The following is a 24,119-nucleotide window of genomic DNA, read 5'->3' as shown; positions in this document are numbered from 1 at the left end:
TTGTGGTTGTTTTCACTACAGCTACACGGGTCAGCGACATACATGCGCTCTCAGTAAGTTCGGAGTGCATGAGGTTCTTGGGAGACGACAGCAGGGTTTGGTTAAGCCCGACATGGCGTTTGTTCCCAAGAACGGAATGGTGACCCAGACACCGGTTGAGCTGATAGTTTTTCATCCGCCTTCTGTCGCTTCGGCAGAGGATAGGCGGCTGCACTGTCTCTGCCCAGTGAGGGCGTTGAAGCTCTACGGCCGGTCGTCGTCGCAACTTTTTGTCTCCTTCGGCCCAGATGTTCGGAGGAAGGCAGTGACTAAGGCGACGCTTTCTAGATGGAGTGTGGATGCCATTAGGCTGGCCTACGTCAGTAGTGGCGCTCCAGTTCCAGAAGGACTGAAGGCTCACTCTACTAGAGGCGTGGCTACTTCCTGGGCCCTCTCCAGGGAAATGTCGGTCCAGGAGGTGTGCGCGGCCGCAAACTGGTCGTCTCCATCGACTTTTGCGGCTTTCTACAGCCTGGATGTGGCAGCGGCGTCAGTGGCGCACGCTGTACTGGACATAGCGGCTGTCTCTAGTTAGGGTAGGGGAGGTTAGGCAGGTCTTTTGTGTAACCCGCCTTTTTTCCCTTCTCTACCTTCCTTCTCTTGAGTCCCCTCGGAACCACCGTTGGTAGGTTTCCAGGGGAGGAGGCCCTGTTTCCTTGTTTTCACTTATGGGTCAGACTTGTGTCTGTTCATTAGATGAATAGGCAGACTTGGTCTGTCAGGGTCCTTTTCTTTCAATTATATACCGCACCCCGGCCCGGAGGGCTGGGGCGCCCGTGAGGCCGAAGGTCACGTCCAGGGGGACGGGGCCTTATGGCTAGGGGGCGTGCGGACCTGAGATTCGGTATGGCTATAAGCCCAGGGGGGTTTATGCATCCCATAGTGAGTATGTTACGGAGAATTGACAAGAAACTCAGGGTTACGGATGTAACCCCGGTTTCTTTAGAATTCGGAGTAACATACTCACCTAACACCCCTGTTTGTGTGCATCTGCATGCAGGAAGCGTGTTAAAGAGGATGAGCCACGTCACGCAAGAGGTTTTATACCTCTTCCGGTTTACCGGACACGTGACATACCCTTCTCAGCCAATGAATGGCCCGGGAGTTTATGGTATGTAGCTCTGCATCACGCCAGGAGGCGCTGATATCCCATAGTGAGTATGTTACTCCGAATTCTAAAGAAACCGGGGTTACATCCGTAACCCTGAGTTATGTAGGAATGGCACATGGAAGAGTACTTAGTTTCTGTAATGGAGGAGACTTATATAATTTAAGCAAGTCAGGAATGCTGAAAGTGGATTTCAGTTTGATTTTGTATAGAAAAACAGACGTGATACTATAATTCTGTTTGTCACCCAATCTAGACTTTTTGACAACCTAATACTATTGAGTAAATGAATACTTTATCTACCTGTGTCCTCGAGTCTGACTTGCAGGAATGCTTTTGTCAGCATACATACAATATTAAATTCCCATTTCAATTTCACAAACTATTAATCTTATAGCAAATCTCAGAGATGAATGAACAGGACAAAGGTAAATGTACCACAAATTGGGTGTTAAAATTCATTGTTAAAACATTTCTTTAAACCAATTACCTCTATAGACTGATTATTTCCAAATGTCATAGGCCATACGTTTTATTTCAACTTCTTTGTTTTGATATTGAAAAAATTTAGAAGAAAAACACCATTTGTTAAAAATGTGTTTGAATGTGTTTTCTAATGAAATAAGGACAAGGTAGCCTACAGTACAGGCATATGGAATCACAAGTGAGTAGCGAGTCTGGTCCAAATGTTGCAATATGGCAGTTAAATAATTCATCCCAGAGAGGTTCTTGCCATATTGCCTTAATCTCATAACTACCGCATACAGACACCTATAAGAATTATCTCTGTTCTCTCCCATCTTAATTAACTATTTCTCCATTCTGTGTACTGTGCAGTATCGCATATCGTCACTTTCGGGTGGAAACCTCCTCCCAAACTCTTACTTTTCAGAATTCAAGAAAAAAAATAGCAAATAATCATAATAATAGCAGATCTAAAGTGTTTTTGAGCTTGTAAATCTTCTATTTTAGCTATTTATTATGTGTAACACTGTATAGGGCATTAATTTACAAAGAAAATGTGTTCGTTCAGTATGAATGATAACCTTCATTATAGGAAAAGGTTCACAACTGAAGATCAAATGAAGTGTGTAATGTGACTCAGGTGGTAGATGGGTGTAAATTATGTCCTGACCTACAGTATCTGTCCCCATCACCAGCCTATTTCACGCAAGGGTTGACCTCTTTTTAACCTCCTGCAGTCATTGCATTCAAGATATGATATAGGGCAAGTGCAAAAATATACGTCAAAGCCCAATACTCAACCTGTTAACCAAAGGAAAAGGTTATTTGCATTGCACGTTTCAGCAAAACACTGATTTGTTGAATTTCTACATTTCTGGACCAAAAAAATCCATTTAGTTGCATATAAAAATCCATATCCATGTCAAGTCTAATGTACAGTATACAAAATGTTCCTATTTCTAGGTATTGTATGTGCAATTCATTTGACATTACTCAACATTTACTCATGATGTGATTTTTATTTCATTTTTTATTTCATGAGACGGTTGGGCAGAACGAGAGGACCCGATGCATTGCGTCTCACTAATGATAACATTTCTCAGCACAAAAACACAAAACTGCCTTGGGGCTGATATCATAGACTGGTTGATATGCACTTGTTATGGCCAATGGCCATGATTTAATTTTCAAGAAGGCAAAATAGTCTTCAGGATGGAACATTCACCAGCACACCTGTCTTTGTTGATCCAGAAGTGGATGAAGTTGGCTCGGGAAAAGTGTGCAGATGATCTCCAGTGCTTTCCAGGTAATAAACTCAATGAAGCAAAATCCCAGTTTTGCACCCTTGTTGACCACTTGACCTTGTTTATCTCATCACCGCAGCGCTTTTACTACAGTACTTGCTGAAGACTTGCTGTGCATGCCTGAGCACAACAACAACTACTAAAGAAGAGGAGAGAAGATAGGGGAGGAAAGGAAATAAAGAAGAGAGGGCACTTGGCCCGGGGGGGTTACAGAAAACAGAGGGAGATATGAGAGAATAAAGAGGGGGAGGGAAGTGGTGAGGGAATGAGAGTAGAGAAGCGAGAGATGATGGATGATGAGAGTGGACGAAGATGGCCAAGGTGGTGAGAGGAATTAACAGCAGCTTAGCCGGAAGCAGACCACAGGGAGAAGGCACACAGTGTTCTGCAGGTTCAACTGGTGTCTTCTGTGTGGGTGCGTGCGTGCGTAAATTTCACTTGACCAAATCAACGGAATTGAGAAAAATTGCTTGTGCTTTTGTTAAACAGTCCACATAATCACGTATTCATAATTACATATTCCAATTAGGTGAGTGTAAGACAGAAAAATGCTCAACACTTCAAAAAAAGGGCATGTCCCCAGAGGACCAGTGGAAGTACTTGAAAGCCATATATTGAGTTGAAGTACAGATCTTACTTGAAAGTGATAGTGCTTGTGAGGGTATGTTACAGTATGCGTTTGTGGTCATGTGCACTTATGCATATATGCACATGGTTATTTGTGTGACTTGGGGTTTTGCTTTTGTGCGTGTGGGTCTCAGATTTCTCAGATGATGTCTTATATAAACGGCAAAGGTGTCATGCAGGCCAAAACGGCAAATCAATTAAAAATAATCAGCAAATTGGAATGGACAAGCAATCGATAGGGGAGAGAAATCTCTGACCCCAGGAAAATCAATGATTTTAATTGTGCTCCCAGACACACAACACTCACTGCTGCTAAATCAGTCCTCTCAGCATTCAAGCGCAGCTCATAATGAAACCCCCAGAGACACGAGGGGGACACTACTGCTTTAGATTAGCCTGGAAACCAGACAAATCTGCCAGTGCCAGAGATTCCTGACTAATATCTACGCAGTGATATTATAATTACGGAATGTATGGGGTGGGTCATTCTGACCCACCCCATACATCCCGTAATTCCACACACTCTGCACTAGTTTTCACTCTGTTATCTAATGCCTGATAGATCCAAACATCTAATCGAGATGGAAAGAGAACCTGTGCATGGCTCTATCTGTATGGGGGAAAACACAAGTTGGTTATTCCCAGAAAAGGCTACGCAATTCACGTAAGCAGCGGCTCAAATCACATATCATAGCACAACGGGGTGCGAGCAAGAGACAGAGAGAGAGTCATTTATCTTTCCGTTCCCACCAAAATATACAGAGAGGCATAGTTATGAATGGGTATTAATCAGGATTAATTAATGACTTATCTATGATTAATCTGATTAGAAATTGTAATCGCTTGACAGCCATATACTGTATATATATAAATGTGAATCAGCACATTTCATCAAGCATGTTTTCAATAAACTACACAGGCTGTTCTTCTTTCTCTCCATGTTCTATTGCCTCACTGCAAATGCCATTTCGGCGCCTGCATGCTCACAGCAGTCCAGTTCTTATTGCTTTACAGATTGGTGATAGAGATCTGCCCCACAGCATCAGTGCCTAAAGCTCTTCACAGACACAGTATTTCAATGATCCCTTATATGGAACAAGCATACCTTTCACAATGAGGAGTTATATACATTATGGCCAATAAATAATGGCACAAACATAATCACGGTTATGTGATCAGTATTTTTAACATGATTAGCTCATTGACTTCATCATGCATGCATTTTTCGAAAGACATAGATATATATCGCGTCCCCAAAATTTCTTCTGCCCTGTTCTCCTCAGTGGCTGGAGCAATTGATCTGCATTTGCACACAGCCATTGACCATTACCATGTGCACGGAACACTGAAGCCCATTTTTCGCTTTCCCCAAAAGTCAGCTGTATATTAGCGTTTTTGTGTTTGCTGGCTCCCGGGTTGCCAAGTCATGTGCGTGAAACAAGCACCGGTGTTGCAACATCCGTGAAACCATCCGTGAAACAAGCGGACCATGACGCGCGCGGGTGTGTGTGTTGGAACTGTTGCAGGTATACAAGTACTAAGTAACTTTTTATGCTTTTTAACACTTTTTATGTTGTTGTTTGTTGTTGTTTTATACTTTTTAACACTTTTTATGTTGTTGTTGTTGTGGCGATGCAGAGATTTCAATGGCCGCCGCATCGTGTTGCTTCGGCTGTGGCCGTCGGCGTTCGGTGCTGCGCACGGTAAACGGTGCGAAAGTGTTTCCCCGTCCGTTGTGGTCGTAATGTGGTGAGTAGAATTAATTATGTTGCGTGGAGGCAATTGTGTAGTGAGCAATGATAAGTACCCTACGCCACCCGTAAATTCAGCGCGCACGTTGTGGCTGGTGTTGTGGTGAGATCTCATATGTAGTTGTTGTGTTTAGTCCAAATCAATGCTGTGGGTATGGCGTCAGCGGCGAGAGGTCCAAATGCATGGAATGGGTGTGGCGTCAGCGGCGGAAGTAGCTTTCTCCTTTATATAAGTAGATAATTATCATCACCGATTGTGGATGGGAATTCTATTTAAACATGTCTTTTGAACCAGTGGCGCTGCTGCTGTGAAAACAGACAATAAGCGGGATAAGAAACCTCATTTATCACTCCAAATAGTCTTAGATGTTAATTAGATGTGTGTGTGTGTGTGTGGACTCTTGGCTTTAGCAAACATCAAAGAGTTTTGGTGATTGGTGATTCCAAGTTCTGTGTCACTGTCACTGTTTAACTGTGCTTCATTATTGATAGTTCCAATTAGGACCCTAGGAGGCAGTGGCGACGGACCTGGAGATCGCCAGCTGTGCCCGTCTATAACGAATCGGTGCCATTTAAGATTGAACGTTTTCCATTGGGTGAATGCTGATAGACAGACTGGGCCACAGGCTTGCGGCACACGGCCACTGGGGACTGTCAGATGATTTGCAGGCAGACAGCTACAGTGAAAGCAGATGCTAATTAAAATGTTTAGGCTCAGACAAACAACCTGTTTACTGCTTAATTCATGGTCTTTAGTGGTCCGGGCCCCAGAGGCCGAGACAGGCACATACTGTAACAATGTCAGCTGCCTTGGCTCGGCCTCGCTGCTTACAATCACTATGTCCAGCAAATGTGACTGCACAAACACAGGGACCAAATAGAACGCATGGAGGGACGCACAGGCATACTGACATGAGGGGATGCATGTATGTACAGTACATGTTTGCACCAAGGGGATAGCATCCGGATTGTAAATTGAGGCTACATAGAGCGTGCCAACGCGTCGTCACCAAGGGGGGGCGCGGCATAGTAGCGCAGACATGTTTGTTTTGGGCAATGTTAAGTCAACCTGGTTTTTACCCCTCAAAGATGTCCGCTGCTACCAAAAGACACTTGTTGACGCCCCCTTCAGGATTTTTGGCACGCTCTATAGGAAGTGTGACAGTTCATATGAATGGCCTGTAGACTCACTGTTTCACCGCTGTTCCACCCCTGCTGGTTGCAGAAGCAATTAGGCTCTATTCAAGCGGATGGGTTTGGGTTTGCATTTCGGACTGGCATTTCGGACTGGATATCAACTGGATATAGAAAGATGGTGAATTTGAAATAGCTGCAAAATAGGCTTCATTTACAGTCCGTAGAAACCAATGGCGTGACGGTGTCTATATTTTTTTTACGGTCTATGGTTTGCACACACATAGCAAGGGGGAGACTTGTTCAGATACATGTGATGTCTCATAGAACTTAACCACTTAAACACCATACGCTGTTGAGCAAAGTCCCTCAGGGCTCTGTACTAGTGACTTTTCTGTGTTTGATCTACATTACTGTACATATCTTGGCGGAGAATAACCACTCTATAAGCTCACACATGTGGCGTATTGTGAGCTTGTAGATCGGCTATTTTCTGCAAAAGTTTTCCCAACAATATGGAATGGATGCTGGGGTTTAAGTGATTAAAGACAAAATGTTATTTTAATCCAGCGGTTTTACAATGTTATTTAGGGCTGGCCAGCTAAGCTGCAGGTCCCTCTTGTACTTCTGATTCTTCTCTTTTCTTCTTGTTGCCAGGAAATCTGCCTTCCAAATGCATGAAAATGAACAAAACTTAGTTGGCACACAGGTCCAGTCCTATGCCGAACTTCCTCAACTGGCAATGTGGGCCAATAGTCTTAATGGTGGTGCTAAATCAACTGCATAAAGTTAAAAACATTCTTAACAAATCAGTGTTACACTTTCAGCAATTTTCAGGCCCAAGTAATAGGCCCTGAAATGTTCATATGCTTTGAGCTTATAGGAATTATCCCTCACTCTTTTTTCTCCTCAACTGTAAAACAAATCGAACCTATATCTCCCACATTCTTTGCTCAATTGACACCACACAGCATAGTCAGACTCTACTCTAATCCAAAATGTTTCACTGTAAAAGTCACTGGATAAAGCTCCAATGTTCATGAAAAAATCTATAATTGAATTCATGTTCATATCATGGTAGAATCAAGGAGAAGATAAAACATCTGCACACTGTTTGAAGCTCCAAAAAACGTACTTTACTACTGGCGCCAGTAATAAAGTACGTTTTTGGAGCTTCAAACAGATGTGCACGCAATATCCTCTGTGAACATATCATTCAATTCAATTCAAATTTTCAATTTTATTATAGTGTCAAATCACAACAAGTTGTCTCAAGACACTTCATGAGGCAGTGTGGCGAATTTCATATAGGCCTACTCGATTTTCAGGCCGCCACGCGGCCTTCAAATCCTATATTGCTGTAACACTGCTTTAGTACCCTATATGTTTTTTTTTGTGTGACTATTGTCATAGCACACCCCTGAACAGTGTTTGTGCCAAGTTTGGGGCGGATTGGAGCAACAGTGCGCCTGTGGCACCCAGGGGCCGGGCTAAACGTGACCCCTGGTATGGCTATTCTGATGGCAGATCCCTGACCAGTGTTTGTGCCAAGTTTGGTGCGGATCGGAGCAACGGTGCGCTGCATGTTACGTTTTTGACGTTCGTTCCACTGTAGACCCACCATCGGTAGACCCTCTAGGCAATTTTAATATCGGATACAATATATCATGCTTTGTATCTCAAAACTGAATTTCTGAAAGCAATTTTGAATTCGATCATCATGTAACCAATTTCAGTAATAGTCTGAACCTTCACCGGACTTCACGGAAGTTCCAGCCCATTTCAAACTTGTATATGTTTATTCACTTCTGGAGTCAGCTTGCATAAATCCCTTTGATGATAGCCGGCAGAACATCTGCTGGAGCAATAAAAATAAACCTGGTGGGCACGAAAATGTGAGGCCAAACATAATGCTATAATGGCATGTGACCTGTGTTGAAAACTTGGTCAGAAAATAATTGCTACAATGTGACCTATGTCCCTGCGCGAAGGTACAGCATGCTAAGAGAATGTTGGAAGTGATAAGCTGTAAATGTTATGTTGCCTGTGTCTGTACAGTATGTGGTATACAGGTATGGTATACAGGTACTTTTACAGGTATAACGACTAGAATATTGGTCTGATTGGGCTATACTGTTTGAAATATAACCCCAAAGAATGAAAACAAGCTATTCTGATGCAGAAAATACCTTCCAGTGACCAGGTAGGAGCTGCAATCACTTTCTGGCAGGAGGAAAACTGCTTTTTATGGCATATGTGGCCTTATACAAGTATAACCAGGTATATTGGTCTGATTGAGCTATAATGTTTGAAATATAACCCCCAAGAATGAAACCAAGTCATTCTGATGCCAAAAATACCTTCCAGTGACCAGGCAGGTAGGAACTGCAATCACTTTCTGGCAGGAGGAAAACTGCTTTTTATGGCATACGTGGCCTTTTACAGGTATAACCACAGGTATATTGATCAGATTGGGATATATTAATGTTTGGAATATAATGCAATCACTTTCTGGCAGGAGCCCGTTCCTATTGGCCGTGTAAGAGCACCCACCAAGATGGGGTCTTTAGCATGCTGGGAACGGGAGTTCTGACTGTTTAAAGCCCAGCCAATAGGAACACAGAGGGGGTAGGGCTTAAGTAATAACAGCCCGTCCCCATTAGCCGTGTAAGAGCACCCACCAAGTTTGGGGCCTTTAGCATGCTGGGAACTGGAGTTATGGCTGTTTAAACCCCAGCCAATAGGAACACAGAGGGGGCGGAGTAATGGTGCCCGTAGGGGCCCCACACGGGGCCCTACGGGGGCTAGTCTGATGGCAGACCCCTGACCAGTGTTGATGCCAAGTTTGGGATCGGATCGGAGCAACGGCGCGTCTCGTAGTTCCGGATGTTACGTTTGTGACGTTTGTCCACGGCCTCTATAGGCAAATTTAATATAGGATAACCACAGGAATATTGGTCTGATTGGGCTGTGATGTTTGAAATACAACCCAAGAATTAAACCAAGCCAGGAAAATACCTTCCAGTGGTGGCAGCTGCAATCACTTTCTGGCAGGTGAAGAACTGCTTTTTATGGCATTTATGGCCTTTTACAGGTATAACCCAGGTATATTGGTCTGATTGGGCTATAATGTTTGAAATATAACCCCCAAGAATGAAACCAAGCCATTTTGAAATCAAGTCATTTTGAGGCAGTAACAACCTTTCCGTCACCAGCTTTTCATGCCATATGTTTCCACAGCTATTACATATGTATGGATAATGACAACACCTGGCAGTGACGTGGATAATTATTTAAAGTCCCTGTACACATGTGGCATGGTGTGGTTTAAATCTTCAGAAAAATCCTCTCTGTTCAATTACTCTGTCAATTACTTCCACCCCCCCACCCTAAAAAAAGCTTTACAGTAAGTTTTTCTTTTCTCCATCTTTGCCCTCATTTAGTATTCCACATCCTATGAATTATGCATGCTTTTGATCCTCCAGAATTTGGGTAATCCATATACCCATGTGTTCCTACTACTGTGTGTCTTAAATAATTATCCACGTCACTGCCAGTTGGGGTTATTATCCTTATACCGTATATCGTCGCTGTCGGGCAGAAACCTTCTATCTCCATATTCCTAGTTTTTGTTTTCACAAATTACTGCCCTATTTCATCATACAACATTGCTGTGTGAAAGCAGTGAAAATAGCTGATCTACAAGCTCACAATGTGTCGCATCATCGCAACACGTTGTGAGCTTTAAGATCAGCTATTTTTGCTATTACAAAAAAAATATGATAGTGAAAGGGAAAGTGGTTAAGTCTGTCTGATTGATTGAATATTTTATCGACATCATTAAGTACAGCAGTTTGGGACATACAAGGTTTCCACGCAATAGTGACGAAATGTAAAACGTAGCTCTCTCCACTCAGAGAACAATGGTTACAAAGTAACCGGGCGTTCTAGGGCAGTGTGATGACAGCATGGTGATAGCTGCAGGAGGTTACCCAGTTTTTAGAGGTGTTTTTTGGAGTTTCACAGCGCTGAGTCAGCAGAGTCCTTGACTGAATCTAGCTTTGCGTGTCTTTCTCACTATGTCTCTGTCCCTCGTACCCAGGGACGTGCTGGGCCCCTAATTCAGCCTGGGAATCTCAGATAGAGAGGCCCATTACGGATTTTTTACTTAATTTTCTGCCGTTATTTTTTAAACGGCCGGCCTGGTCGGCCTGGAATGGAGAGGCCTTTCTGGAATTGTCCCACATTTCCCAGTGGCAAGCACGTCCCTGCTCGTACCTTCCATTGCATTTCGACACCCAACACATACCACACACACACACACATGCATGTGCACGCGTGTGTACACGCACGCACGCACACACACACACACACACACACACACACACACACACACACACACACACACACACACACACACACACACACACACACACACACACACACACACACACACACACACACACACACACACACACACACACACACACACACACACACACACACACACACACACTTTAGGAATGTACTGTATACATGCACCAGTGCAATTTACGTGCGTTTCACATCAGTGTGTGTGTACGTGCATTTGTGTGTGCTGGGCACAAAGTTCACTGTGTAATGAGTGAAGGCGTGCACATAGGCACAGCTTATTGCAGTGAATATGAAAAGATGACGAGGCAATGTCATTAAAAACAATTTCACTGCATACAATAACAAATACACTGCGTATAAGGACGCTTTAATTTCGCCCAAGCATGAGAGGGGGAGTGTGTGTGTGTGTGTGTGTGTGTGTGTGTGTGTGTGTGTGTGTGTGTGTGTGTGTGTGTGTGTGTGTGTGTGTGTGTGTGTGTGTGTGTGTGTGTGTGTGTGTGTGTGTGTGTGAGAAATGTCTTCCTGGCTCAGTGTCCTCTGCAGCTCAGCACAGAGCAAAACAGCAATTAAAGCAGCATCATGCTCCCTCTGTCAACCCACCACCCATACGAACAGCCATGGGGGGGGGGGGGGGGACTCAAATTGTGAGCATATAGCTTTGTAAGGAATATGACTTTGCCAATTAGGTCAGTGTTGGAGACTGTGCAAACAGCAGAGCCCCACTGGCTTGAAGGTCCGCTAGCGTCTAATTAAGTTCAAACAGTTCGGCAGCAACACTTCTACATATGCCATAGTTAAAGGAGAATTGCCACTAATTCTTGCAGCACATAGTCGCCACAGATGTACTTTATTGTGAGATTGAAGGACAGTCAAAGTACGTAAAAAGAAACAAGATGTGGATTTTGGACTCCTTTGTGGCCACTCTATGATATCAGTCATTTTTGATGGATAACTCCATATTTGGGGAAGGTTTCAGCCTGATCAAACTGCCATTTACTTCCATTATTAAATTTAAGTTAATTATATAACAAAAAAGAAGAAAGAAAGCAGTTATTTTCTTGGCTTACTGGTAGTATGTACAATAAATCTGGAGGTGATAGGTCCAGCAGTTTGAGAGATTAGCCCCGGACAACCACAGACAGAGACAGCTCTGCCTCCTACAGAGCTACGCAGTAAAACATTTTAAGAGGATTGGAACTGGAGGATGCATCTGATGACAGATGACCAGTCTTCCGCATAGGACGCGAATGTGTGGCAAGTGCCCTTGATATCAATGGCGAGTTGTTTGTCACTTGCCAGACTTGTTGCGCTCTGGTGTCGCAGTGAGCACTGTGTGTCTCCACGGTCTGCCATTGTGCTCAAAGTTCAACCAAATTCAACTTTGACCCCTCCAGTCAGTCGCTGACCTTTCAACTCCCAGCCAATAGCTAGAGAGTGGGCAGGACCGAACAGAAGGATGTGTGGAGGCAATCCCCATGTAGTCCAGTACCTCAACCCTATTTTTTTACATTATCGATACGAAGCTGATAATAGCGCCACATTTAGCATGAGGCTTCTTTAGGATCTACTGATGGATTCTAGCCTTGGGTACCAAACTTTATTTTGAATATTTTCCATACATTTAGGCTTATCAATATTCATTAAAAAAAAACAGGCCGATTCACTTTTTGGCCTATAACTCTTGAACCGTAGGTCATAGCACCAAAAATCTCATGGCGCAACTTTGCATATGGGTCCCGCCTCTTTTCCGATTTCAAGATTTTCCGCCATTTTGCGTTATCTTCAAAACACATATTTTGCTACTACTCCTAAATATTTTGTCCAAAACGGACACAAATTGGCACACCCTCTGTCTTTGGTCATGTGATCAAGATTGATCAGTCAGAATTTTCATATTCCCTTCGGATTGGCTACGATTGGCTTCTGAAATTTGTGGGAGGGTCTGTTTGGAAAAAAATGGCACAAATCATAAACACAGCGTCCTATTTGTCCTAAATTCATATCATTGAGGGGCCATTAATAAACGTAGAGCCAATGCGATTTCACTTCCACCCATAGGGGGCGCAACAAATTCTACAAATGTCACTGTTTTTGCGCCAAATTAAGTACAAATGGTCTTGTGAGTCAAACATTTGCAATTGCAAAGTGGAGAACAGTCCAAATTTGATTTGCCACATTTGCAGGTGGAACAGTCCCCTTTACAAGAGCATTTGATCAGCTCTCTGCATGCTTTGGAGACTTCTGGAATTGTCATCCAAACTGGCACCCATGCCTCAGATTCCTTGGTCCATCCATACTCATGTGGGGAAGGAATAACTTGTTCTGTTTGTAGGCTGGTCGCCCAGATGCCTGCTTGATACACTGCCCGCTTAACATGCTGAAGTAGTGCATATGAATCGGTGAATCGGCCTGTTTTCTTTTATGAATATTGATCTAAATGTATGGAAAATATTCAAAATAAAGTTTGGTACCCAAGGCTAGAATCCATCAGTAGGTCCTAAAGAAGCCTCATGCAAAATTTGGCGCTATTATCAGCTTCGTATCGATAATTTTGCTAAGGGATCCCACTAATACAGTCGCTTTAGTTTTCATCCACCAGGTTGAACACCCCACGATCATTACAAGACCACTACAAATGGTGGACCGACAACCACCTCCTCTTTTGCGTTCTTTTTCTCTGATGGAGAAGAACAAGACTAAGAGCCTTTCGTTGCTCCAAGTTGAATTAGGCTACATGGCTAGAAGTCAATGGGCCAAGGCACTAATTAGTATCACTCAAGGTAGCAAATTCTAGTTTGGTATATTGAAAGGGTCAAGGCCTACCCTTAGATAATATTTCAACAGGATATCCTCCCAAAGTTGTAGCTTAAGTTACATAATACATATACATTTTGTAAGGTTCAAAGTACTTATATGGACCCTACAAACAAACTGGCACTAAAGAGATTTTGCCACCTTAGGTGATACCACATGCTGGTCTGGCCCCCTAAAGTAGCATAAATCCTGTTTTTGCGACTTAAGATAAAATGTTATTGTAAGGTGTGACACATTCAGTAGGTCCACATTAGCAGCAGGTACGTACATGAGTTTTAGACATAAGGTGCGAAAATAATATCAAGGCATTGTCAGGTTCACATACTGTATTATGGTAGCTGACCACATACGTAGGTCGACAACTTTCACAGGAAGAAATCTGCAAAACTCTGCCACTCTCCTTTGTTCATCGTAAGCTGTTGCCGCTTAAGCCGTAAGCTGTTTTGTATTCAAAAGCACAAATTACGAAGTATTTTTAACATCAATGAAATGCTGTATTGAAACACCCCCCTCCACCTAATGGTAGCACGGTGTACTGTTGAAGAGAACCAGCAGGAAGATCCAGGAACAATTTGTATGCCATGCTTTCCATTACAGTCGGCCAGTGGTGGACAAAGTATACGGTATACTCAACTAAATACTCGAGTATTCAAAAGTACAAATTACGAAGTATTTTTAACATCAATGAAATGCTGTATTGAAACACCCCCCACACCCCCCAACCCCCAAAAAACGAAACAAAATATAAGACATATAAGACATAAAAATAGTCAAAATAGTATATGGCTATTGCCACTATATCTGAAATGGAAATGAGTGGTTAATTCATACATTTTATAAGTTTGGGTCCCAAGAGCCCCTTCCTAGAAATGTAATGTAGTCAAAAGTACAATATTTCTATTTGAAATGTAGCCGAGTGAAAGTCAAGAATACTCGAAAAATGTACTTAAGTCAATAGTCAAGTAAATATACTTAGTCGCTGCATTGTCCACCACTGCAGTCTGCATTCTCATGGGGGGAGATGCGAATGCAGCCCTGTGCTTGTCTCTCACTGGGAAAAAAAGAAGCTTGTTCCATTATGGGATGGGCGAGAACCAGGCAGGCGTGCAAACAGAAACACAATATATTATGATGACTTGATAACCACAAGTGGGCAAAATGTGGGAGATGTTTCCGTCTGTTTAGTGTAGATTAAGCCCTTGCTTTGTCTTTTCTTTTTTTTCCCTATTCTACACAAACAATGCAATCACATCCCATAGCAACATAAAAGCCTCAGAATGAGCAATATTTCTTGCAGAAATGCATTTTCTTGTTTTTGAACAGGGTGTTCATCAAAGGATATCTGCAGTGTAGTGACACACGACTATTGGCTAGAACAGGATGTTTTGCTTCCATGTGCTTCAGGTCTCATGCTGCAGTGAACTCCCACAGTACCTGTTTTACTTTATGCGCGTACACCCCCCACCCCCCCTCTCTCTCTGTATGTGTGTGTGTGTGTGTGTGTGTGTGTGTGTGTGTGTGTGTGTGTGTGTGTGTGTGTGTGTGTGTGTGTGTGTGTGTGTGTAAAAGAGAACATGTTGCAGAATATGTGCTTGCGCAAGTGCATCTGTGCGTGTACTTTTGAGTGTGTGTGTGTGTGTGTGTGTGTGTGTGTGTGTGTGTGTGTGTGTGTGTGTGTGTGTGTGTGTGTGTGTGTGTGTGTGTGTGTGTGTGTGTGTGTGTGTGTGTGTGTGTGTGCGCGCGCGCGCGTGCGTGCGTGCGTGTGTGTGTGTGTGTGTCGTTTATCATGGCTGTGGCAGTGTAGTTGTGGAGAGCTGTAGACAGTCAGTGGTGTAATGGATGGTTGATTAGGAGGGCTGTGGAGGAGGCTGCATATTATTCACTGCCACAGGGTGACAGGGGGGCCAGGCTTTATGGACGGTGTTGAGGGACCGCATGGCAGCCTCCCCATGAAAATATGCCCAGCTACTGGTGCTAGGGCAGAAAGTTCATGGCTCCTCCATTTGCCCTTCTGCCTTTTTGACATTTAGGCATGGCTTCTTGTGTCCAGTACTGGTTATAATAATACCAAGGAAAGATAGATGTGTTATTGCCAACTAAAACCTAATTTATGCTCCATCGCACGATGGCGTCGCACGCTGAAAATAGCAGACCTCCAAGCTCACAATGTGTTGTGTCCTCGACTCATTGTGACCTGGTAGGTAAACTATTTTTGCCACGTGACACGAATCGGGCTTAAAGGACGACTTTTCCCATTTTCAACTTATCTTCATATAATTGGTCCTCACTAATGCTCATGATAATATGGTACCATTATTATCTACTCACTCTGTGTCTCAGAGGAGGACTGTGGACAGTTAAGAAACCCGCCGCCTACCAGTGACATCATCGGTAGGCAGGGTTGGTCTTTTCAAACAAGATTTCAAATTTTTGATTACATTTCTTTATGAAAGCGAGAATAATGGCTTCTATTTCAGCATGCAACCTTTCCAGGAATAGAAAGCCTGCAGTCTTTTTACTTTACTTTATTTGTTTATTTAGACAGGACAGAGCATATTAATGAACGTCACATGAACGTAAATACACCGGATTTAGCAAAAAAAGCCTGCAGTTTCTGTTAGCTTGGATTCCCCATCAATGATGTCACTGGTAGGCGGGTTTCTGAACTGTCCACAGCCCTCCTCTGAGACACAGACATCGGTCACCGGGTAGACAGAAATGGTGCCATATTATCATGAGCATTAGTGAGGACCAATTATATGAAGATAGGTTGAAAATGTGTGAAGTCACCCTTTAATTACTGGGGTATAACTATTCAAATGGCAGAGAAATTGTGTTGGATTGACCATGACTGTATGGCTGTCTGATTTCACTACCTTAAAGAGGTTGCACCTGAATGTGAGTCTGTGCAGTATATATCTGTGTCATTCACAGAGATATGCTGGCTAGCTGAAAAGTGCCACCTGTGTCATTCACAGAGAAATGCTGGCTAGCTGAAAAGTGCCACCTGAACCTCACAGCATAAAGTTATTTGTCATGTCAAAGCACTCGTCCTTAACTCATGTCTGAGCATCTTTGCAAGGAAAAGAGACCCAAGATGTGCAAAGGAATGGATTTATAACCCATTTGTGAATTTCCATGGCCAATCTTCCATGTCATTGCGGGAAGAAGATCAACTACAGTACTTGAGTTTGCAAAAAACATTTGGTCTAAAAAGCATGTTTGAGATAACATCTCTGCCGTCCTTCTGGACCAAGATCAAGGCTATTAGTATGCTGAGTAGCCCTGAAATGAATGGAGACGTTCCTTTCATTTCCCACGTCCTATTTCCGCAGGTTTTCCGCAATGACGGCATGAGTCCCTGGACAAAATGATGAACACTCTTCAGGTAGATAGACTTTACGTGATCAGCTGACGTGATCAATAGTGGTGCATGATACCTGTGAAATAATAGAAAGGAGAAAATAACCCAACTTGATATGTATGCATTATTTTCACATTTACACGCCAAAATCAGTTCTAGTGAACGAAAGTATTTCAAGATTCTGAATCTCATTTTTGACTGAAAACTAATAAATCCAGTTGTGTGCTGCTTCTCGATGACCATCGAGTTGCTATGTTGATCACATATTTATAGAAATTACAACATACCAACTGCATTGAGTTGAGGTGTTCACCAGCCTGTCAGGCCAGGAGGTGAAGACTATGTTTTCACCCCTGGCTGTGTGTGTGTGTGTGCCTGCCTGTCTGTCTGTCTGCAGGGCCGGACTGGGACCAAAATTCAGCCCTGGCATTTTGGTCCGAACCGGCCCACCACCCCCCGGGTCGTTTTGTCAACGGGGGGGGGAGAGCGTTTCACTGTTTCAGCCCAGCCCTGCACATGAACTCTGCAGCCGCACTGAGGCCCCTGCAGGAAAGCATCCCAGCCCAAACATTAACGTAACTAATAATTGGGCCGCGCGACCCGGAAATGACCGTAATAATCCTAAAACGGGAGCGAAAATATATTTTTTTGGGTGGCCCACTGGCCCAGCGGCCCACCGGGCATTTGCACGGTACGCCAAATGGCCAGTCCGCCGCTGTCTGTCTGTCTGTCTGTCTGTCTGTCTGTCTGTGTAACTGTGCACAGCTAATCTCGGACACCACTGGTCCGATTGGCGTCAAACGTTGCACTATACTCCCAAGGAAGATACTCCACCCCAAATATTTCATTTGCTTTAAATTTTTACCTATAACTCTCGAACTGTTGGTTATACACTCAAAATATTTCAGCTTGGCGAAGACCTGCACTCGAAGGAGCTGCCTTTTCTAGTTTATTGTGCAACTGGTATTTGAATGCATGAGTGGTCAAGCACCCTGTCTCAGTATGGACAGAGCCAACGTGGTAAACAGCATTTTAAGTTACAAATCAATTTATCTTTTCTGGAAATGTTTTCTACTGCCTTGTGTTATTCTTCAGCTATGGTTTCAGAGCAAAGCGTTCCGTTAACTTTTAAAGGCAAGCCTTTCAAAACAAAAATTTTAATTAACTTTACTAGTCTATATCTCATAGCAAAAATACACGCACGCACGCACGCACACACACACACAACAACACTTGCTGGGCCAAATCTATATAGCCCAGCCTTGCTGGGTTTGCTGCTTGCCATGCATTTAAATCAAAGTCCTCATAACTTTGCATCAATGAGCCAGTTCTCTCTCTGCTGGCGTTCTTTTTGGCATTGTGAGTCTGTCTGTCTGTCTGTCTGTCTGTCTGTCTGTGTGTATGTGTGTGTGAGAGTGTATAACCCCTAGCCCAGACCAGCATGTTACCAATACCAATTTCACTTGTTTATCCCAACCTGAAAATACATTTTCTGTTTACTAAAGATCAGGAGAGACAGCGAGACCCCTGTTCCTGAACAAGCACTCTTAAGCAATGATTGCTATCAGAATATGGAACTATTTGACACTTATTTATCACTTACACCCCTTTAGCATTACAGATTTTGTGGCACTTTTCCAGCCAGCAGAATTGTGACACTGGGCCCCATCAATGTACCCCATCAGACACCTAAAGCCTGGTGCGTCAACGGTTGATTTGAAAAAGATTGCAGCTCTGATAGAGCAGAATGGTATTGCATACTAGAGGTTCGGGCCGCTACGCGGTCCTCACACCTACGTTGCACCGCCGATCCGACGGATATGCTCATATATGGAGATCTCTGTATCTGTCAGTCCTTGTCCCATGCCCATCTATGGCATGCCATATTTTCTGCCCATATATGGAGCTGACTAATTTGTTTGCGCCTGATGCCATGACGACACATTGAGGTTAGACAACACACTCCATATTTGGACATAGTGGCATTGGGAACTCCTTATATGGTTATGGCTGAGTCATAGTGACATGAGCGTGATGACGTGGTCCGTCTGCCGGTTCTCCCATTAGCCAATTTTACTATAGGATAATATTGTAATAATTTACAGTATATTCATTTTCATTTTCAGTTCATCAGACCTAAACAGACAATTAATGATTTTCATGTACATGATTAAATGTGCACACATTAGTTCCTGTCTGGAAAGTGCAAATAGCATCAACATTAGCGAGATTCGATGGAGAGTATCTAAAGGCTGAAAAGGGTTGTCATATTTACATCTCAAGAGAGAGAGTAAATATTAAACAGATTTGCACACAGGAGATACTCAGATTGATTCAAGCTTAGCCAAGCAGGATTTTTTTCATTTTCCCCCACTTTTTTCCCTGCATGGTCGGGGTGCAGTGTGCATAATGTGCATAATGTGCATAATGTGTGTGTGTGTGTGTGTGTGTGTGTGTGTGTGCGTCTGTCTATTCCCCTCCATGCCAGTCTCAAGGCCACGTTATTAGAATAAGAGGGGTATAATTAGTGAGTTCATGCATATTAATCAATGTGCTACATCTCCAGACCTGACTGCCTGGGAGAACAGCACTCTACTCTACTGCTGTCCGGAAGATTGTGCATATTGCCCACAAAGGACTTGGGGGGGTTTAGCTACCTAAATTAGTGTTTAGCGTGTGGAGATCTTTGGGTTTGTAGAGCTGCTCGTGGCAAGGCTCTGATGATGGCAATGGCACCGGTCGGTCGGTAGAATCAATCAATCAATACTCCCCGGAGGATGAACTGAGCACAGGGATCCTCGTGGAAAGTAACTAAGTACATGTACTCAAGTACTGTACTAAAGTACAGTTTTGAGGTATTTTTGTCTCGGCATGTGGCGAGAGTATGTTATGCACCCTGTCCGTCCGTCCGTCATTCTGTCTGTGTACAGCTAATCTCCGGCACCGTTGGCTTGATCACAGCGAAACTGTGCACACACACTCCCTGGATGCCAATTCAGAACCTCTGCCCCAAATTTTTCACATGGGCCTGTTATAGCGCCAGGAGGACGCTTTTTACAAAACTTTTTTTTGACAGTACTCCTACAGATTTTGTCCAAACATCATGCAAACCGGTACACAGTATCTCAATAGTCATTAAACAAAACAGGTCTATCAGATTTTTCATATTCCATCCTGATTGGCTAAAATGGCTTCCAAAGTTTGCAGGATTGTTCCGTTTTGAGCTAAATGAATTGCACGCTGTGTTCAAATCATGAACACAGCGTACAATTTCCATGAAATCTTGCACGTACATTCTCACTAGGCCGAGGAAGAAATGGCAATTGAACATTTTCAAATCAGCCTCATGGTGGCGCTATAACAGGCCGATTCGTGTTTTTACCTATAACTGCACCGATGTGTGTAAAACTTTGTATGTGCACTCCCTAGAGGCCAAGGAAAAACCTTTGCCCTTCAATTTTCACATCTGCCTTTTATAGTGCCATCAGGAGGCCGACTTATGTAAAACACATTTTTGGATATTACTCCTTCAGATTTTATCAAAATTTCACACAAATCGGTACACATGATCTCTATAGTCATGTGATCAAGACGGATGTTTGATTTTTCATATTAAATCCTAATTGGCTAAAATTGACATCTAAAGTTTGCAGGAGTGGCCCGTTTGGAACAAAATGCTGCAACTCATAAAATGCAGCCTCAAATTGCGGTAAAAATATGCACGCACATTCGCACTACGTTGAGGAACAAATGCCACACTTTCAACATTGCCCTATTATAGTGCCAACAGGAGGCAGATTTTTGCAAAATTTTTTTTTATATATTACTCCTACAAATGTTGTCCAAAGATCACGCAAATCGGTACATATTATCTCTTTAGTCAAGTGATCAAGACGGATCCGTCTGATCCGTCCGATTTTTCACATTTCAGCGTGATTGGTGAATTCCCAACATTGCTGGCCCACAATAACCTACCTGACCTGGCGGAGACCTGTGCTCCGAGGAGCACTTTTTCTAGTTTACTTTCAAATTTCATTTCTCAATACTTTATGCTTTATACACATAGTCTCAGTCTCAGAGAGATTGAACCCAACTTAGAGGACTCAAAGGCACACACATCGTATTACAGGTGGAACAGATAACAGAGGAGGCTATTATTCTGCAAAGCTATGGCAGGTGTGTCATCCCTCTTTATTATAATTTGCGTTTCATCTGGATTGAATGAAAATCTTTTTTTCTTTCATGTCTGAATCTAACAGGCCCTCCCATCCTATCCTGGACTGATCTGACAACTCAGATGCCGTCTACAGCAAGGGTTGGAGCAGGCTGTTGTTTCTGAGGAGGCTCAGGTCCTTCGGTGTGTGCAAAATGATATCTATCTATCCATCCATCCATCCATCCATGCATCCACCCGCCCGCCCGCCCCCAAAATATACTTGTGTATCACATGACTCTAGAGATTATTTGTAGTGATTTGTGTGTTTAGGAGCAGTAGCAAGAAGTGTGTTTTGCAGAAAATGCTAAATGACGGATAATCTAGTTAGGCAGAATTATGGTTGTAGGAGCGGCCTGGTATAGCGTCACTACGAATGTTTTGCTGTGTTTTGCTGTGTCATATGCTTATGCCACAACATTTCTTCTTCTATGATAAGTTAGAAGATGCTATTATGTCACCTAAAGAGTCTTTAGCGCCCCAGACATCCCCAGAATTATTCATATGGGTTCACGTTCCATCTGCACACCAACTATTCTTGAGAAAAACCTGAATATATTGACCCAGAATTCTTGTAATTTGGGACAGAGGAGAAAGCTATAGTAAATTAGGTTTTGCAGAGTTTGCTGATGGGTGGAATTCACCAGCTAATCAGAGCTATATTACAGCATCAGCTCATGTTATGACACATGAATGGGAAATGAAAAGTTGTGTCCTTTGTGCTAAAATATTGTATCATGGACTTGAGTTTTGGGTATCGTTACACCCCGAGCTAATGCTCGGAGACCTCGGGAAGGCAACCATATCAAAGACAAATTATTGAGGCCAGTGGCACAGCAGTAATTAACATGCACACGGGCACACACACACACACATACTGTACACACACACACACACGAAGGCCGGAGACGGAGATCAGGCCTGATGCGCGCCTTTCTAGTTTGTCCTTGTTTTGTGCATATTTAGCATTATACACCTGCTCCAACCGCTTGTTGGTATATTTCTGAACACTGATTTATTGCTCCGCGTCACTCTACATAATGTGCATGCAACTACAGTATGTCCCCAAAGTTTTGTTTGTGTGTCAACCAACTCGGCATGATACCATATGCCCAATACATTTTTGCCAGTAGCATAGTGAGCTGTAAGGATCCATTTAACCCTCTCGAGTTAAATTACACTTTTATTTAAGATCAGTGATGGAAAGTAACTAAGTACATTTAGTCAAGTACTGTACAATGTTGAGATACTTGAGTAATTCCATTTCATTCTACTTTATACTTCCACTCCACTACATTTGAGAAGGATATACTGTAGTTTTTACTCCACTGCATTTATTAGACAGCTTTGGTTACTATTTACTTTTCAGATGAAGATTTGACACATTGGATAACAAACGTTTACAACTGAGTATTTTGTTAAAGATTAATCCAGTAGTTTCTAACATTTTAGCCTTTAGAAGTCTTATCACTTATCACATCACTCTCATGTCACTATGCGTGGACTGGGTCCGATTGATTCGAACCGTTCCCGAGTACGATTGGCCTCTCCCAGCTGGCCAGCATTTACATTGGCCAAGATTCTTCCGTGCCCGAGTACACTTCATTCAACAGTAATGGTAAATATGTGCCTCATGGGGGCGCTGTGGACTATGGGGCTTTGGGAGATGGAGAATGTCATTCACAGAAGAAGAGTCACTTGTCAGAGTTTAGAGTGAATAATAAAGTTTGACTGTGTTCCTGACGTTGTCTTGAGTTATAATAACAGAACAACAATACACAACCAAAGCAGTGTGTGCGCTGGTCTTTGAAACCATGGAATGTAACGTTGTCTGTAATTATCACGACAGTGATGTCACTGACGCATCCCTGGTATTTTAGCAGTGACGTCACAGACTAATCCTTGGTATATTTATCCTAGTGGCAGCGTTCGCTACACATGTGTTTTTTGTTTATGTTTTTTCACGGCTCGCGCAACTCAAACACTAGCGGGATTATTATTTCTTGTCAACATTCAAGTAGAACTATGAGAATGTACAACCCAGGTAAAATAATGTGTCATTATAAAAAATAGATACATGACATAGGATTAGCAGTCCACTTCCTTCTGTTGGTACGGATGGATTCACATTGCAGCGTTCCGTACTCAAGTACGCATGATCCTCCACATCCTCCGCACCCGGGACCATAGTCTGAATCCGCCCGTCGACTCAGCCATAACCATATCAGGAGCTCCCAATGCAGCTATGCCAAACTGTGGAGTGTAAGCTCTAACCTCAATGTGTCGGTATGCCTCATATGGGCATATCGGTCAGATTGGCGGCACCGTAGATGTGACGCGGCCCAAACTTCTAGAGATTATAGCTGTTCACAGATGGACGGACACACACACGGACACACACGGACGGACGGACGGACGGACGGACGGACAGGGTGCAAAACATACTCTCTCGCCATGCCTTTCGGTCTGGCGGAGACAATTATGTTTTCCTCCACATTAGGCCTTTGAAAACCTTTGACATTTATTTATTTATTTTTATCGACACCTGTGGTGTCTCGCCTCCACGCCAAGTGCTTCAGGACATTGAGTGGCCTTGAGTGGGCAATTTGACCTGCTGTGGTACACGGAAGTCTAACCTGCCAGCTGTCTAGAACTGTGTGTGTGTGTGTGTGTGTGTGTGTGTGTGTGTGTGTGTGTGTGTGTGTGTGTGTGTGTGTGTGTGTGTGTGTGTGTGTGTGTGTGTGTGTGTGTGTGTGTGTGTGTGTGTGTGTGTGTGTGTGTAGGTGTAAGCGTGCGTGCGTGCGTGCGTGCGTGCGTGCGTGCGTGCGTGCGTGCGTGCGTGCGTGCGTGCGTGCGTGCGTGCGTGCGTGCGTGCGTGCGTGCGTGCGTGCGTGCGTGCGTGCGTGCGAACTCACCAAGCTGGCTA

Source organism: Gymnoscopelus braueri (assembly GCF_963280865.1).
Source record: "Gymnoscopelus braueri genome assembly, chromosome: 21".
NCBI classification, from domain to species: Eukaryota; Metazoa; Chordata; class Actinopteri; order Myctophiformes; family Myctophidae; genus Gymnoscopelus; species Gymnoscopelus braueri.
Note: the sequence above shows the minus strand (reverse complement) of the source record.